Source organism: Cebus imitator, unplaced genomic scaffold, assembly GCF_001604975.1.
Source record: "Cebus imitator isolate Cc_AM_T3 unplaced genomic scaffold, Cebus_imitator-1.0 Scaffold7, whole genome shotgun sequence".
Classification (NCBI taxonomy): Eukaryota; Metazoa; Chordata; class Mammalia; order Primates; family Cebidae; genus Cebus; species Cebus imitator.
Genome location: NW_016107322.1, coordinates 7,649,614 through 7,665,287, shown reverse-complemented (window position 1 = coordinate 7,665,287; position 15,674 = coordinate 7,649,614). Strand labels below are relative to the sequence as shown.

The window sequence follows — 15,674 nt, the reverse complement described above, 5'->3', positions numbered from 1 at the left end:
AAAGAAAGAAAGAAAGAAAAAGAAATAAAAGAGAGAAAGAAAATTATCAGTGTTCAGTGACTTTTTCATAATGATAAACTATTACACACAAAAAAATTTTCATGCTGATAAACTATTACATAGAAAAAGAAATGTATCCATTGTGGACTATTATGGACACCTGAAAGCAATATACAACCTCTCTCATTGTATGATTCTGGTTTTCTTTTCTTTCTTTCTATTTATTTATTTATTTATTGAGACAGGTCTCACTCTGTCACCCAGGCTGGAGTGCTGTGGCATCATCTTGGCTCACTGCTACCTCTGCCTCCCAGGTTCAAGAGGGTCTCCTGCCTTAGCCTCCTGAGTACCTGGAACAAAAGCATTCACCACCACCACTCCCAGCTAATTTGTGTATTTTTCAGTAGAAATGTAGTTCTGCCATGTTGAGCAGGCTGGTCTTGAACTCCTGACCTCAAACGAGCTGCCTGCTTTGGCATCCCAAAGTGCTGGTATTATAGGCATGAGCCACCACACCTGGCCTGATCCTGCTTTTTAACACAATTCTTAACACTTCTCTTTTAATTTTATGAAGCCATATGTTTTTAGTCTGGGAAACCTTTGATAAAGCATCTAGGTAAATTTATAAATAGAAAAATAAATTTATATACATAGACTTAAATTTATGATCTATCTAATGGGTGGCAACTGAAAAATTTCCAAGTTCCATAAACTGAAGTGAAAGGATCACTTTCTTAAAAATGTTACAAGGCTTGATAATTACTTGGATTGTACTAAAACCTACAAAATCTGGTATATTCTATAGCAGCAATTCATAAAGATAGCTTCATGTACCATGCAGAATTTATACCTACCCTGAATTTAAGGAATGCATTATTTGTTATTGGAGTAGGATAATAAACTCCCAGCAGAACTGATTTGCATGAATGCCTATTAAACTATCACTGATGTGGAAATTAAACAACATATTCAGCTATTCAGCCCCAGATGTGTGAGACACAAAGAACATTTTCAAAAGAAGTTGGCTACCAAATCCCTTCCTCAATAGCTCTTTGAGTCTCAAGACAGCTTCAACCACACACAGCCTCGGAGTCTTATGGTCCAAACCATATTCGATTGCAGCTCTAAAGTAAGCAGACATTTGAAAAGAAACAGTCAAAGGTCTATGCCTGTAGCTACAGTCAAGGAGTTCTACCTTAAGTGGGGGGTGACCATGGCAAGGATAGAGTCTAAGCCAAATGATGGGCTTACCAGAACAGAAGCAAGACAAGTCATCGGAAGCAGAGTCCAGGTTGTAACAGGAGCTCAAGCACATGATGTGGGAACCCTATATGTCTTAGTTAGCAGATAGAGTGCTACCATCCTGAGGCAGAGCTAATGGCCTTCTTTTTTTATTTTTTGTAATTGATTGCATAGTTTAGAATTTTGCCTTGAATTTAATATCTATGTGTTGAATAAATGAACTAATAATGATGAAAATCTGTCCACAGGTTATATGTAGTACTGAAGAATGACTTCAGCTAGTGAGGTATCTATTAGAAGCCTTACTCTCTAAAAAGCCTCTGGTTAATTATTGATATGGGTTGCTGACAATTTCACTCTCACAAGGTAGGGGAAGCAGGGATGCCATCTGGCCTCTTGGCCCCTCTTCCTTTGCCTTCCACAGCTTTCTCTCCTGGTTCACAGAGGGGCACTCTGGTGGCTCTCAACTCATTTTGCAATTCTGCTAGACTCTCCTTCCATCCTTAGTTGTAACCAGCTTGTCGTCTGCCCAACACTTATTCATGGAGGGGCAGACAGCAAGAAGAAATCACACTCTGGATTACAAAGTGGGAAGAAGCACCCCTTGGCCAGAATGACAGCCTCCTATGTTCATGATGGATATTTCTAATTGATCTTGCATTCTTTTTCATTGAGCCCATATCCCCAAATGGCCCGGAGTTAGGGAGAGGACTCTAGAGTGGGAAAGGTTTACCCAAAACTTCCCTAATCTGACTATCAAGCCTAACATAATCTTTACATCAAGAAGTAAAATTTAGAACATTTAATTCAACATCCCTTGCTTTTCCAGCTCAGAGTGACTGACGGTGTTGGAAGTCCCTACTCATAAAAATTCATAATTGAAAACTGTTGATAATTTTGCCCAATGTCCTTTCTCTGCCTAGTTACACCTCAAGGCAACCTCCCGGAAGGCCAACCTTAAGCGCAGCAGACCAACCAAGCATCTAAGCTGAGTTCTTATCAGAGCCAACTTCAATTATAAACAACTGAGATGACGCCAGAGGCTAGAGTCCCTGAGGACCCGATTTGCTGTTTTCACCGTGGCTAAAATAAAGTGCTTGGCATCTAGAAAAGCTGATCTGTAGGAAATTTCCAATAGAGTTCCATTTTTTTCTAAGTTTAAAATGTGTAATATCAAGGTCACACACCTGAGATAAAGCTAGGCTTGCATTTAAACAGAATAAAAACAGTGGAAGACTAGTAAGAGTGTGACTAATTTTACACTGGAATGTGTAAAACAAATTGGTTTTTCCTTGTGCCTTTAAAATTATGTGTTTTGTCAATGTGATACTGACATATTTATAATGAAGCATACTTTGTAAAATGACAGAAAAATATACAGTATTATTTACATCCACAAAGCTAGAAAAAGACTGTATGTCCCAAGAGTCTCCATCATCTACCCCGTGGCCACTTAACCAAATTACAATCCAAATACCAAAAAGAAAAGAAAATAACATTTGTGTTGTATGCCTTACAAGACCAAACCTATAAAATGAGGGGAAACTTCACAATTACTTGTAATTGCTCTGGGGAATTGTAACAGATGGACTATAAAGATGATTCCATGATAAACATCTAAATGTGGCTACTACCTTCTGTGCTTTCTTGGTTCATATTTTTATTGTTTTTTTCTTTATAAATAGATAATTCATTCTTATCCATGGCAATGCAACAATTTCGGAGGTATTGAGTATGTCATAGATTTTGTTTTGTTTTGTTTTTTTGTTTTTTTTTTAATTGTAGGTGTCTCTAAAAAGGCAGAGAAAACAAACAGAGCAAAGTCTGGTGTTGAAAAGAAGAGAGAAATAAAGCTTGCAAAGGAATGAAAATTTGAGCTTTTTAGAGACAAAAATTCTTAGATGATACAAAAACTAGTTACTGAATTAGATGAAGGTTCTTTTCCAGCTTTTCCCACTTGTTCATCTCTTAGAAGGCACTTATTCATGGCAGAAAAGAAAGAAAGGGTTAAAAAGAAAATACCTCAGTGTAGTGAGACTGTAATTTCATGAAGGCATTGCTGAAGACTCATCTTTTCCAGCATCATTCATCATGGTATTATGCATGTGTGCAATGTAAAGGAAAGTTAATACATATTCTTGGATGGGTGATCAAATCATGATTCCAGAATATAATCAGATGCTGATTCATTATCCTCTTGAGATTTCATAATCTTTACATCAAGAAGTAAAATTCAGAAGAGGGTAAATATATCTAATCTTTTCAAAGTTAAAAAATTAAGAGCTTTTCATACAGATAATTTGTCTTGCATCATAATCAGCACTAAAGAAGATCATAGATTTCTACCATATTTACATAGTTAAAACAATATAATGAAATATGCAATAATATATTATGTGACATTGTACAAGATGCTTTACAAACATCCAAACTGTTAAAACAATTTTTCATGAAATACCATTTTTAGGTAAAAGAATACAGATGTGGTTAAGGCAAAATATTTCTGCTCAAATTACAAATCCTAAATGAAAAATCACAGTATAGAAAAAAAAAATACATTGTACCTGAAATTCTAAGTCTTCAAATTTATTTAGATATATTTATGCTATTTTAATAAAGACATATTTAACTGATTATAAGCTTGTAACATTTATATTTTGAATATGTCATTCTTTAAAAAATTAGTAATGCTTACAGGATTGCTGCAAAGATTTTATTTTAAACACATACTTTTCAGTAATGTGACCAGTATTTATGTCCTATTTCACTAAAGAGATTTTTCAGGTGTCTTTGAAAGTGAATTTTTAAAAACGAAGTGTCACAAATATTTCTGAAGTGTTTCCTAAAAAAAGGACTGTAATTCATGAAATTAAAGTCATTTTCATAATGACTACAAAAGAATAAATTAAAAACCATAATTAAATTATAATTCTATTTTTTTATATCAGATGAAATACTATATAAAATGTCCAGCATGTGTTAATGAGGCTGTGCAGCCTGGACACTTGATGTCCCATTTGTGGGAATGTGAACTAGCCCAACCATTCTGAATAATTATTGGCTCTGTGTGTTAACAGGCTAGACTTCCGAAACCAAGATCCTAATTCTAAAATGAAATCCTATTCTAAGATTATACCAAGGGCTGATAATCAAGAAAGTTTCAAAGTTATAGAGAAGAACCTCCATCCTATCATTATATATATAATCATTCATATAAAACAGATAGTGTTGAATGAAAATGCAGAAAAACAAAAGGCATACAAAATATGTTTCCCTTTGTGTACAATTTCAAATGCACACGTCTATCCATGTAAAATTTTACATCTTAGAAGGATAGGCAGCTATATCTAGAAGATAAGAAATTTTACTTTCCTATAATTTCATACATATACACGAGTATATGTAAACATTACTATTTATATAGATACACACAAATGTAAATATTACTATTTATATAGAGACACACGCCAATACACACACACACACATACACAGATGGTCAACAACTTATAATGGTTCAGTTTATGATTTGTTGACTTTATGATGAAACAAAAGTGATAGCTTTCTGTAGAATATAACTATTTTGCTTTTCACTTTCAGTACAATAGTCAAAAGATTACATAAAATATCCAATACTTTATTATAAAATAGATTGTGAATTCAATTATTTTGCCCAACTATAGGCTGATGTAAGTGTCCTGAGCACTTTAAAGGTATGCCAGGCTACACTGTGATGTTCAGTATGTTAGGTATATTAAACACATTTTTAACTTACAGTATTTTCAATTTATGATCAGCTTATCAAGACATAACCCCATTGTACATTGAAAAGCACGTGTATTGCATTAAGCAGATTATATAATATTTTAATTGAAATTACTGGCAACTTTTGAAACAATAAAATGAAATAATGCACTTTGCTAGTGGTTAAGATGATTTTTGGCCAAGCATGGTGGCTCACACTTGTAATCCAGCACTTTGGGCTGAGGTGTGTGTATCACTTGAGGTTAGGAGTTTGAGACCAGCCTGGCAAACATGGTGAAACCCCATCTCTACTAAAAATACAAAAATTAGGTGGGTATGATAGTGGGTGCCTATAATCCCAGCTACCTGGGAGGCTGAGGTGGGAGAATTGCTTGAACTAGGCAAGCAGAGGTTGCAGTGAGCCAAGATCATGCCAACGCACTCCAGCTTGGGCAACAGAGTGAGACTCTGTCTTAAAAAAAAAAAAAAAAAAGTTATTTCCTTTAAGTAACAGAATAGTCGACTAATTGTAGAAAAAAACAAGGAGCAGCTTTTACCAAATTACACAATAAATATATTGTATTAAGGGTTAGTTAATTCAACATGATCCACTTCTCTTATGTTTTCAAGATGGGTATAGTATTCCCATCTTACAACTTAATGTGATAAAATCCCATAGCAGGAAAGGATAAGTGAGGGAATTTTAGAACTTTGAGGAAGAACTTTAAGGATTTGAAAATGTCCTGTAAAATAGGATAACCTCTCCTGATCAAGGACTGCTATTTGTCCTGAATGACTCTAACGTAATGAAGGTGAATAACGTGTTTTGTTTAATTATGTAAACCCAAATGTAACTGCCTAACTGCGAAGTACTTTTGCATGGTTTTAATATGCCATAAATTTTCCAGAAATGAAACTATTATGTTCATGAGAAAAGATGGTAGATTTTTTTGTTTAGATACTCATTTCATAGTCTCAATAGGAAAAAGATAACACAAACTAAGATAATTTAACATGGGTTAATTTTCAAAGAGTTTACTTATGAAAATGACAGTGGAGAAAGGTCAAGGGATCACAGGAATCACAACCCACAATAACTCTGGGTTAGTAGCAGCAGACAGAGTTTCGGGGAGCAAACTGCCCTGATCACACAAGGAAACACTGATTTTCTTATTAAAAAGAAAGATCAAGGAAACCTAGCAGAGATGGAGTTTAGGCAAAAATCCCCAATCCCATTTCCTCCTTTCCTTTAATCTCATACACATGCATAGGAGGAAAGAGCAAGGGAACCTATTGAGATATTCGATATGAACCATTTCAGTTGGACAAAAGCCAGAAAATAGGGGAGTATAGCTGGGGACAAGGGGCAAACAGAAAATATCTATCACATTTACCAATGCAGATCAATCATGTCAACAACAGAAATAGCAGTTTTTGTATTTGGTTATCCAATGAAACTATATTTGTAGCTATTTTTTTTCCTACAATGATTCAACATTTGATGGATGCAGATATAAAAATTTCATTATATTCTATTGTATGTGACATGTAAATGTTCTGGCCCAATTATATACACTTTGGATTAGATATTGATGTTAAATTATTTCTCCTTTGTTAGCTGCAGCATAACATTAAAATTTTCAACAACTTGAATGCATACATTGTGTTTTCACTAATAGTTTAGAATAGTTGAGGGGTCATTCAAGAATTTATGAAGTAGAGGCATTTCAGACAGAGATGAATGCCATTGGCTTAGAGTAATCACTATCTAATCAGGGCTAAAGAGGGCCAACTGAAGACACAGATGTCCAATCCCTGTATGAAGTAGGAATTCTATGAACCAGAGAAATAGAGACTGGTTCTTAGGGAGGTAATAAGTGTGCCTTCTATAGTATATAATACTATGTGCTGTCTTAACAGTCAAATACTTAAAAGTTAATGCCCCCATAATATCCAAAAGTTTTAGTAAGTACTTTGGTCCCTGTGTTCAAATAGTTGGCAGTCAAATTGGTGAAGTATGTTAAGTCTTTTGAAGAGCATTAAACAGCAAAGAATGTAAGAGATTTGTCTCTTTAATAGTGTGGGCCTTCTGTATTTCCTAAGGGCACATTCACATGATCCAATAACTGAGAAGAGAGAAGCGTAAGGGATAGCTTATGGTTTCGTTTGTCTGTTTTTGCCAATTAACGTAAATTTCTGGATTAAAGGTCAACTATCTCTTCCTTGGGAGTCATCTATAGGAGAAGCTAGGGAAGAGGCAAGGACAATTACAGCAGCTCAACAGTTTTGCCCTAGAAATATCCATATCGTGTACAGCTAAAGCCTACCTTTATCAGTCAGATAACAATGTCAAAGAGGCAAGCTTGGCACCGTTGCTCTTAGTGAATCCCTGCTGCCAGCCTTTTAACCTAAGTGCTCTCAAAACACTCATTTAATGGACCTTCCTGAAATTGTTCTCAAGATCAATATGAGGTTCATTGATACAGCATTTTTGGAATTCACCATTTGCTTCTTTATTAAACCTGGGATAGTTGCCCAACTTCTATCATCTGAAATCCTCTCCATGACTCTCAAAATTACCAACATTGGTTCCAACATCATTCCTAGAAAACTTTTCAGTGGAGTATATTTATCTGACATTTGACCTTATTTATAGCAGTAAGGCTCTATGATGATTCCACCACCAAATAATCCCACAATTACATATTTTGTGTCACTTTTGAAGGTCTTATCCTTAATATCAGAGATCCATTCTATACATTTGAATCTTAGAAACCATTACTAGCTTCTCTCTGAATTTAACTGAAATTTCTTACTTTTATTCCGCCTATTACCCAAATTACATAATGTATTGAAGGCTAAAAACTGTCCAAATTTATGACTACATTTAGTTAAAAATGGGAATATGACTTTTTCTTTTCCTAACTTGGCAAAGATCATGGTTTTTTTCATGAAGACATATAGGCATATTTAAACATTCAGGATCTGAGAATCTGAAACATGAAACTTAACAAGTGGTCTTTAAGTAGTTTTCGTTTCTAAATTATGGTACATACCATTGAATGCTACAGAAGAAAAGACAACTAGGGACTACTCATCAACATTTACTTTATGATATTCTTCCAAAAGAAACCAGGTGCCCCCGTGCTTGAACTCAGAGAGCAGGAACATTTACCTTGCTTTGATGTCACTAACACACACTTTTGGCTACTCATTGGATTCTAATGCATTTAGGCCATCTTGAGAGTAGAGTCCATAGGGAAAATTACCAATGGAAAGTTCACTGATTTTTTATTGGACTTTCCTATGGATTAAATTTATCACTTTCTTATAAAATCTCTCCCTTTGCAGATCATGTGTGATAAATATTTAGCCGATTTTCCAGCTGTCCACCCAGAGATACTTCCATAAGAAGAGGTGGAAATAGATTCTGTGCATGATAGTGGTCAGGCTGGGGCACTATTTTATTTTAAAAGAAGATTTTTAAAAAATTGTTTGTTTTCCTTATACACATAACCATAATCTTGTGTTACTAACTGCCCTCTGGGAACAAAGTCATTCCAATCACAAATACATTGCCTAAAGAGGGAGGCTGATTACTCTGTTATGAATTCCATCTCGTATTATGTTTTAAAGATGCTACAAACTTGAGACATTACTATGTAGATGACATTCTCAGCAAATCTCCAAATAACATTTAATGAGATTTCAAATGTCATTATTATAAAACAGTAAAAGATATAAGGAAATAAAGAAAGCACAGTATATGTGTAGAAGGCATTAAAACCCAAATTTTGTAATTATGAAAGCATTCAATAAGTAACAAGTTTTATTCTAAACAGCAATTAAATCAGAACCACCACACAGGGAATAAAAGCGAATATTAAACCATTGTTCCAACAATAACAGAGCCCTTTTTCTGCTGCATGACGCAATTTAGTGTTTACTAAGGAAGGAAAAAATGTAAGGTATCTTAAATTTGGTACTTCCCACCAAATTTAAGAAATGTGTACACTCTTAAGGAAGCTTAAGAAGTCTCTGACTAAAACACTGGAAAAGAAAAGCACTGAAAAGCAAATAACTATTACCCAACAATAACAACATCTATTAATATTATATTAATAATGTATTAAACACACTATTAAGCATCAACATTTCAGTTACTTACTGAGCCCAGATTTAATTTGCATAAACCATTTACAACACTGATAACCTATTGAAAAATGATTAAGAATATAAAAGCTTATTGCTTTCCAAGTTTCTTTTAAAGCCTTCTCATGTGTCATTTCATATAATCCTTATGCTGGATCTATGAGCTATCTACTGACTTAATCACTTTAAAGGAAACTGAGTCATACACAGAGTAAGTTTCAAAGTTCCCCAGATAATCAGTGCCATAGGTGAGATTTGATGTCCCAGCCTAGTCAAGTATAATTTCAGGAAGCAGTACAAATGATGGTTGAAAGCACAGGCTCTGGGGCAAATACCCTGAAGTGAAAATGTAGTTCATATCTTTAGTGGCTGTGTGATCTTGGAAAATTTCCCTAAATACTGTGACTTGGTTTTATAGTTTCATCCATTTTGCCTCTCATATGAACTCGTGAGAATCACACTAGTGTATGCTTCTAGGACACTTAAAACAGTACCTGGCTCTTGATAAATATTAACCATTTTGTATCATTTTCTTCACCTTGAGTATTTCATGGCCAGATGGAGATCAATGTCAATATGAATAAATGTCCATAATTCAACAGGAGGAAATACAAAACCATATAAACAACTTTGTTTTACTGGAAAGTGTATTTGGAAGCTATGTTAAATTGAGAAGGGGAAGGGAAAGTCTCTAAGGATATCGGTGAATCAATGACTGGAAGCTGATGAGACTTGTCTGGAATTTTTTTTTTTTTTTGGAGACTCTGAGACTTAAAGTTTTGACAATGATAAGGAGATGATTGAGTGATGTTGTGGAAGAGATATTTTTTGAAGTCAGCAGAGACAGGAGAGACAAATATGTTAAGGGGAAAATGGTATGAAGTAATAGTATCTATGAAGTGCTTTCTAAAGGATGACACATGTAAATTGCGTTAAATGTAAATTATCACTATGATTTCAATTTCACTACTGTCTGACTGATACAACTATGTCTACCTCAGTTGGCCACATAAGATCAATGTTCCTATACCTTAGATAATACCGATAACCTCCAGTTCAGAGAGATCATAAATATCTATCCACAGCTGAGCAGGCATATACAGCCAGCTCTCAGATGAAATGGCCTATGTCTTCAAATGCTATTGTTTTCCATTTTTTTATTGTGGCAAAATACACTCAACAAAATTTGCCATCTTAACCACTTTTAAGTGTACAGTTCAGTCTTATTAAATATATTCACGATGCTGTGCAAACATCACCACCACCCATCTCCCTAATTCTTTTTGTCTTGTAAAATTGAACTCCTGTACCCATTAAACAATGACTCCCAAGCCCCTTCCCCCAGGGCAACTCCTGCTTTACTTTCTGTCTCGATGAATCATACAGTATCAAATGCAATGTTTAAGATATTTAAAATCTTTTGTCTGAAATCAAAGTGGAGGTTGGTACCAATGCCTGTGCCTTCAGTGAGTTCTCAGATCACATTACAGTGTAGTTACCTATTTATCTTTTATTACATTCTAGACATATTCTTTCTTCCTGGTACAAAAATGTCTTCTTTGAAGATTATGGCATCTACCTCTATCTCCTCACTTTTTTGGGTCTGTTATCCACAGATCATCAGCCTCTTGTTTAGTCTTCCATTTAATGACAATTTCTGTTTAATATACAACAGCCCTTCCCCCTGCAATGCAATTTCTTCACTCTTTTTTTTTTAATTGCATTTTAGGTTTTGGGGTACATATGAAGAACATGCAAGATTGTTGCATAGGTACACACATGGCAGCGTGATTTGCTGCCTTCCTCCCCTTCACCTATATCTGGCATTTCTCCCCATGCTCTCTCTCCCCAACTCCCCACCCCCTCGCTGTCCCTCCCTTATTTCCCCCCAAAAGACCCCAGTGTGTGATGCTCCCCTCCCTGTGTCCATGTGTTCTCATTGTTCAACACCCGCCTATGAGTGAGAACATGCAGTGTTTGGTTTTCTGCTCTTGTGTCAGTTTGCTGAGAATGATGGTTTCCAGGTTCATCCATGTCCCTACAAAGGACCCAAACTCATCGTTTTTGATGGCTGCATAATATTCCATGGTGTATATGTGCCACATCACCCCAGAATTTCTTCACTCTTAAAAGCTCTGACTCTGGTTACTGGTCTCTGTTATGCACTCATTCCCAAAGCCATGTATTCAAATAGTTCTCAGAAGTGCTTCACATCTAAAAATCTAGGATTAATTTCTTGCTCTCTGACTAAATTCTCCTAGTATTTCAGGTATCCTGTATAACTTATTTATCTGCCCTTGCTTTTCTTTTACATTGAGACGCCAAGTTCATTGACCTCTCCAGTGCATCATTTTTTTAAATTTGTTTCAAACCTTTATGAATCCCTACCATACACATAAGTTCTTAGGAAGTATGGTCCTACAATTTGCATATGACAACAGACCCTGTGCCAGGCATTATGGACATAAGAATAAATAAATCCTGGCCCCTACCTACAAGGGGCTGATTCCCAGCCTAATGCAGATTGCAGGCAAATTGTATGCAGAGTGGTAAATCTAAGAAAACTAATTAGGATGTACATAATTCAAGCTGGGAATATCAGAAAAAAGCTTTTTGAAAGTGGTGATACATGAGCTGTGCCCAAAAGAATAAAAGAGAGAGAAATAAAAAGAAATAAATTAGGGAATGAGATGGGTGTAATAGCAGAAAAAGGAAATCTCTAGGTCAGGAGAGCTTAGAGATGAGAGAATATGAGAGTATATAGGGAGGCTCATTCACTCAATGTAGTTGGAGAAAACAGGTTAAAGGAGAAATGGGGGAGAAAGTTACAAAGGGAATCAAATGTGTTAGGAGTTTAGGGAAAAGCAAATATTGAATACGACCCATAGATCCTGGATAACCCAGTGGTTGGCAGTAGCTTACATAAAAGGGTGAAACAAAATAGCCTAGAGATATAAGGAGAAAATAATCACTTTGTGTTATATTTCCTCTCAGTAGAAACCTAAGAAAAACTTGTAATCATGTACCTGATCTTTTAACAGATCTCTATTTATCTAGCTCCCTGGATTGGCATACATACTCCTCTGCCAGAAAAATTGCTCAACACTTTTGAAAGGTGGTTTCTCACCATTACACCCTGGCATTTCTGCTAACACCAGCTGAGTTGTAAAGGGCCCTCCAGGGTTCCTAGGCTGTTCTCCTTAACTTATACATTATTTTTATTTATCAATTTACCCAGAATATTTAATGAAATATTATAGATACCAATAACATGAGTAAACATATAGCTATGGGTACTAAAATGTAAATTAATGTCTTTTCAAAGGCTGTCGTGTCTTAGATGCTAAATTTGGAGTATGTGTTTCTAATAAATGAATAGTTTGCTTTAACCATGCTGATTCGTAAATGTGAGTAATATAGGGGAGCAGCTTTGATTTTGCCCTTAATCTTAGAAAACAAATGATTTTACAAAGAGTAAATGATGATTTAGCATAAACACAACTTTAGCCTAAAACACAGTTCACAGGACTCAAACTTTGTTATTTTATGGGATTATACTAACCAGTTAATATTCAAAATTTACCATTTCAAGAGCAGAAATATGACAACAGACCCTGTTTCAGGCGTTATGGACATAAGAATAAATAAATCCTAGCCCCTGCCTACAAGTAGTTAAGTCTCAGCCTAAGACAGATTGCAAGCAAATAATATGCAGAGTGGTAGATCTAAGGAAACTGATTAGGATGTACCTAATTCAAGCTGGGAATATCAGAAAAAAAAAATCTTTGAAAGTGGTGATACATGAGCCATGCCCAAAAGAATAAAAAATATAGAGAGAAATAAAAAGAAATCAATTAGGGAATGAGATAGGCGTAATAGCAGAAAAAGGGAAAATTGCCATTGCTTATATAGAAGAATGGAGAAATCTTTTTGAGTGTAGCAATTCTAATGATATTCCTCATCACTTGTTACAAAACCCAGCTCAGGGAATGTCTGCATAAGGATAATGTGGAGAACATGCAAAAGAAATACACTTTGCCAGCTCTTCAACCTAGAGCTACAAGGGAATGGCCAAGGAATCTGTATTGTCCTGACAAATTTGAGACTGTTTTAACTTACATTATATCCTGCTCAATCATATGTAAACACACACACACACACACACACACACACAGATGGTGTTATCAGTGAAGCCTCAACACTGCATCTTGATTGGACAGATTTGACAATTAAAATGGCTGGAAGAAGATAGGACATTATAAATCGCACTTACTATTAACATCACACATTAAAAGGACATCTAAATTAAATCTTATCTATGATAGGCAGAAATTTATGACCCAATGTTAGTTTATAACTGCAGAAATATTCAAGACAGACCAATGCTTGCTATGTTTAGGAAGCGACAAGAAAGTACAGGTCTTTATAATCTACAATTTTGCCTCATTGGGTATCAGGTAACATTCATAATGCAGGCAATAGAGAATTCCAAGATGTGCCAGAGATTTCAGGTCTTTGGAAAGCTACGACATTTCACAAGAACAGCCATGAAAACAGGAAGAAAGTCAATTCCCACTTAAGGTAATCAGAATTTACAAATCTTCCTTTCTTCATTGAAATCTCAATAGGCACTTCAATATTACCTTTTAATTAATTCTTTCCTTACAATCATGCACCACATAACAACATTTTGGTCAAGGATGGTGTACATATATGAGAGTGGTCCAATACAATTATAACACTGTATTTTTACTGTACCTCCTCTATGTTTAGATATGTATAGATATACTTACTCTATAGATATAAGTAAGTATAGATATACTGAACTGTAGTGTTATAATTGCCTACAGTATTCAGTACAGTAACACGCTGTATAGGTTTATAGCCTAGGAGTAATAGGCTGTACCATACAGCCTAGATATGTAATCAGCTATATCATCTAGGTTTGTGTAAGTACACTCTGTGATGTTCACACAATAAAACTATCCAGCAATGCATTTCTCAGACATATCCCTGTCGTTAAGTGACATATGACTGTATTAGTTAACACTATGGGAAATGAACACTACAATTTCATCATAAATAGAAACTACGTCAAAAATCACATAAAAGCATAGTTGCAAGACTACAGCCTCTTCCAGATATTTCACTTAGTATCTCCACAGATCACTAAGTGTCTGAATAGCACTCCTGAATCTCCACTTCCTACATTTAATTTCAGGACATTGCATCAATTGTTACAGAAGCATCCAACATTAACTTTCCAACTACTGCTTTGGATTATGTCAAATTATCATCCTGAGCAACAACAAGGCAAAAAGCTAACTCAGTGAGGTAACAGAGACATTGATCAGTGAAATTTTGCTGAAGGGTGGTGCCATTTTCCACCAAGATCAAGGGTACTCATACCTTCAGGCATCTAGATAACATTATAAAGGGCAAGTTCATGGACAAAAAGGCAATGAGGAAGGGTTATTGCAGTATACATGGGATACCTTGTCTCATGTTTAGCCTGAGCCTGAAGAGATTCAAAGTGCAGATGCCATGCACAGCTCTTTAATAGTTTCATGTCCATTGATTTTCTGGGCTACCCTTTCCAACATTCAAATTGCTAAATGCCTATAAAATACTACTGAATATTTATAACTGATTTGTGCCTTTGAGTGACATTATGTATAGTTATGTGTTTCAGTGATATAACTTGGGATTGACTCCAAACTTTGACAAAGTAGAATTAAGACCCTGCTTATTACTTGATTATTGCTGCACTGATAACTAATTTACTGAATGCCACAGTGAAAATTATAAACCTCTTGATAAATCTATTTAGACCTGTCTTATAACCTGTACACACCTTAACCAGGTGTGTTACTTGGTCTTTCTATGTTCAGGAGTGTGTGGAGATAGAACAACATGCAGAGTTGCAACTGTTGCCTGTGAGGCTAATAGAAAATTCAAGCTAGTGAAGTATGTTTATGTATAGCACATTTCCCACCAGCAATTTTAGGAAGTTCTACCCACCACCCATATGTTCTTCGATATGTGGGTTACTTAGAGGGAGGGAAAGGAACTCTGAACACAAGCATAAAGTGCTTTATAATTTTATCTAGAGTTGGACTTGTCCCAATGCTTTTGTATAAACTTGCTTGATGAGCAACTGTTGTCCATTGGTATTTTCACTGTACAATCTACACACAACCAAACTTCACAATTGGAGACCTAAATTTGCACTTCCTGTTTGGTAAAGCTGAATGAAACGTGTTGTCTTTTAAGCTGATACTCTCTTATGAAAGCTGTTATTAATTTTATTCTATGATATGACAGGAAATACCTTCCAATTTAATTTCACCAGCCCCCTGTGGGTGGACTAATTAGTCATACATCACACTTCTGCTGGTGGCGAAATGCCTCAAAAGAAGATCTCCAGGGATTGCTCTACCCAGAAGCACATGAATGAAGAGACATGAAAATCATTCATTAAGAAGGAAGAAGATTTTTCTAGGTTAGATTTTCACTCATAGGATTCAATTCATTTGA

At 35.4% G+C, this 15,674-nt stretch overlaps 1 long non-coding RNA gene across 1 annotated transcript; it reads left to right on the top strand.

Moving 5' to 3' along the window:
* Nucleotides 1–1,487: 1,487 nt before the first annotated feature.
* Nucleotides 1,488–2,877, top strand: LOC119472960. Its single transcript, XR_005202129.1, has 2 exons — nucleotides 1,488–1,528; nucleotides 2,166–2,877. It is a non-coding gene; the product is annotated as an uncharacterized LOC119472960 (long non-coding RNA).
* The last annotated feature ends 12,797 nt before the right edge of the window (nucleotides 2,878–15,674 follow it).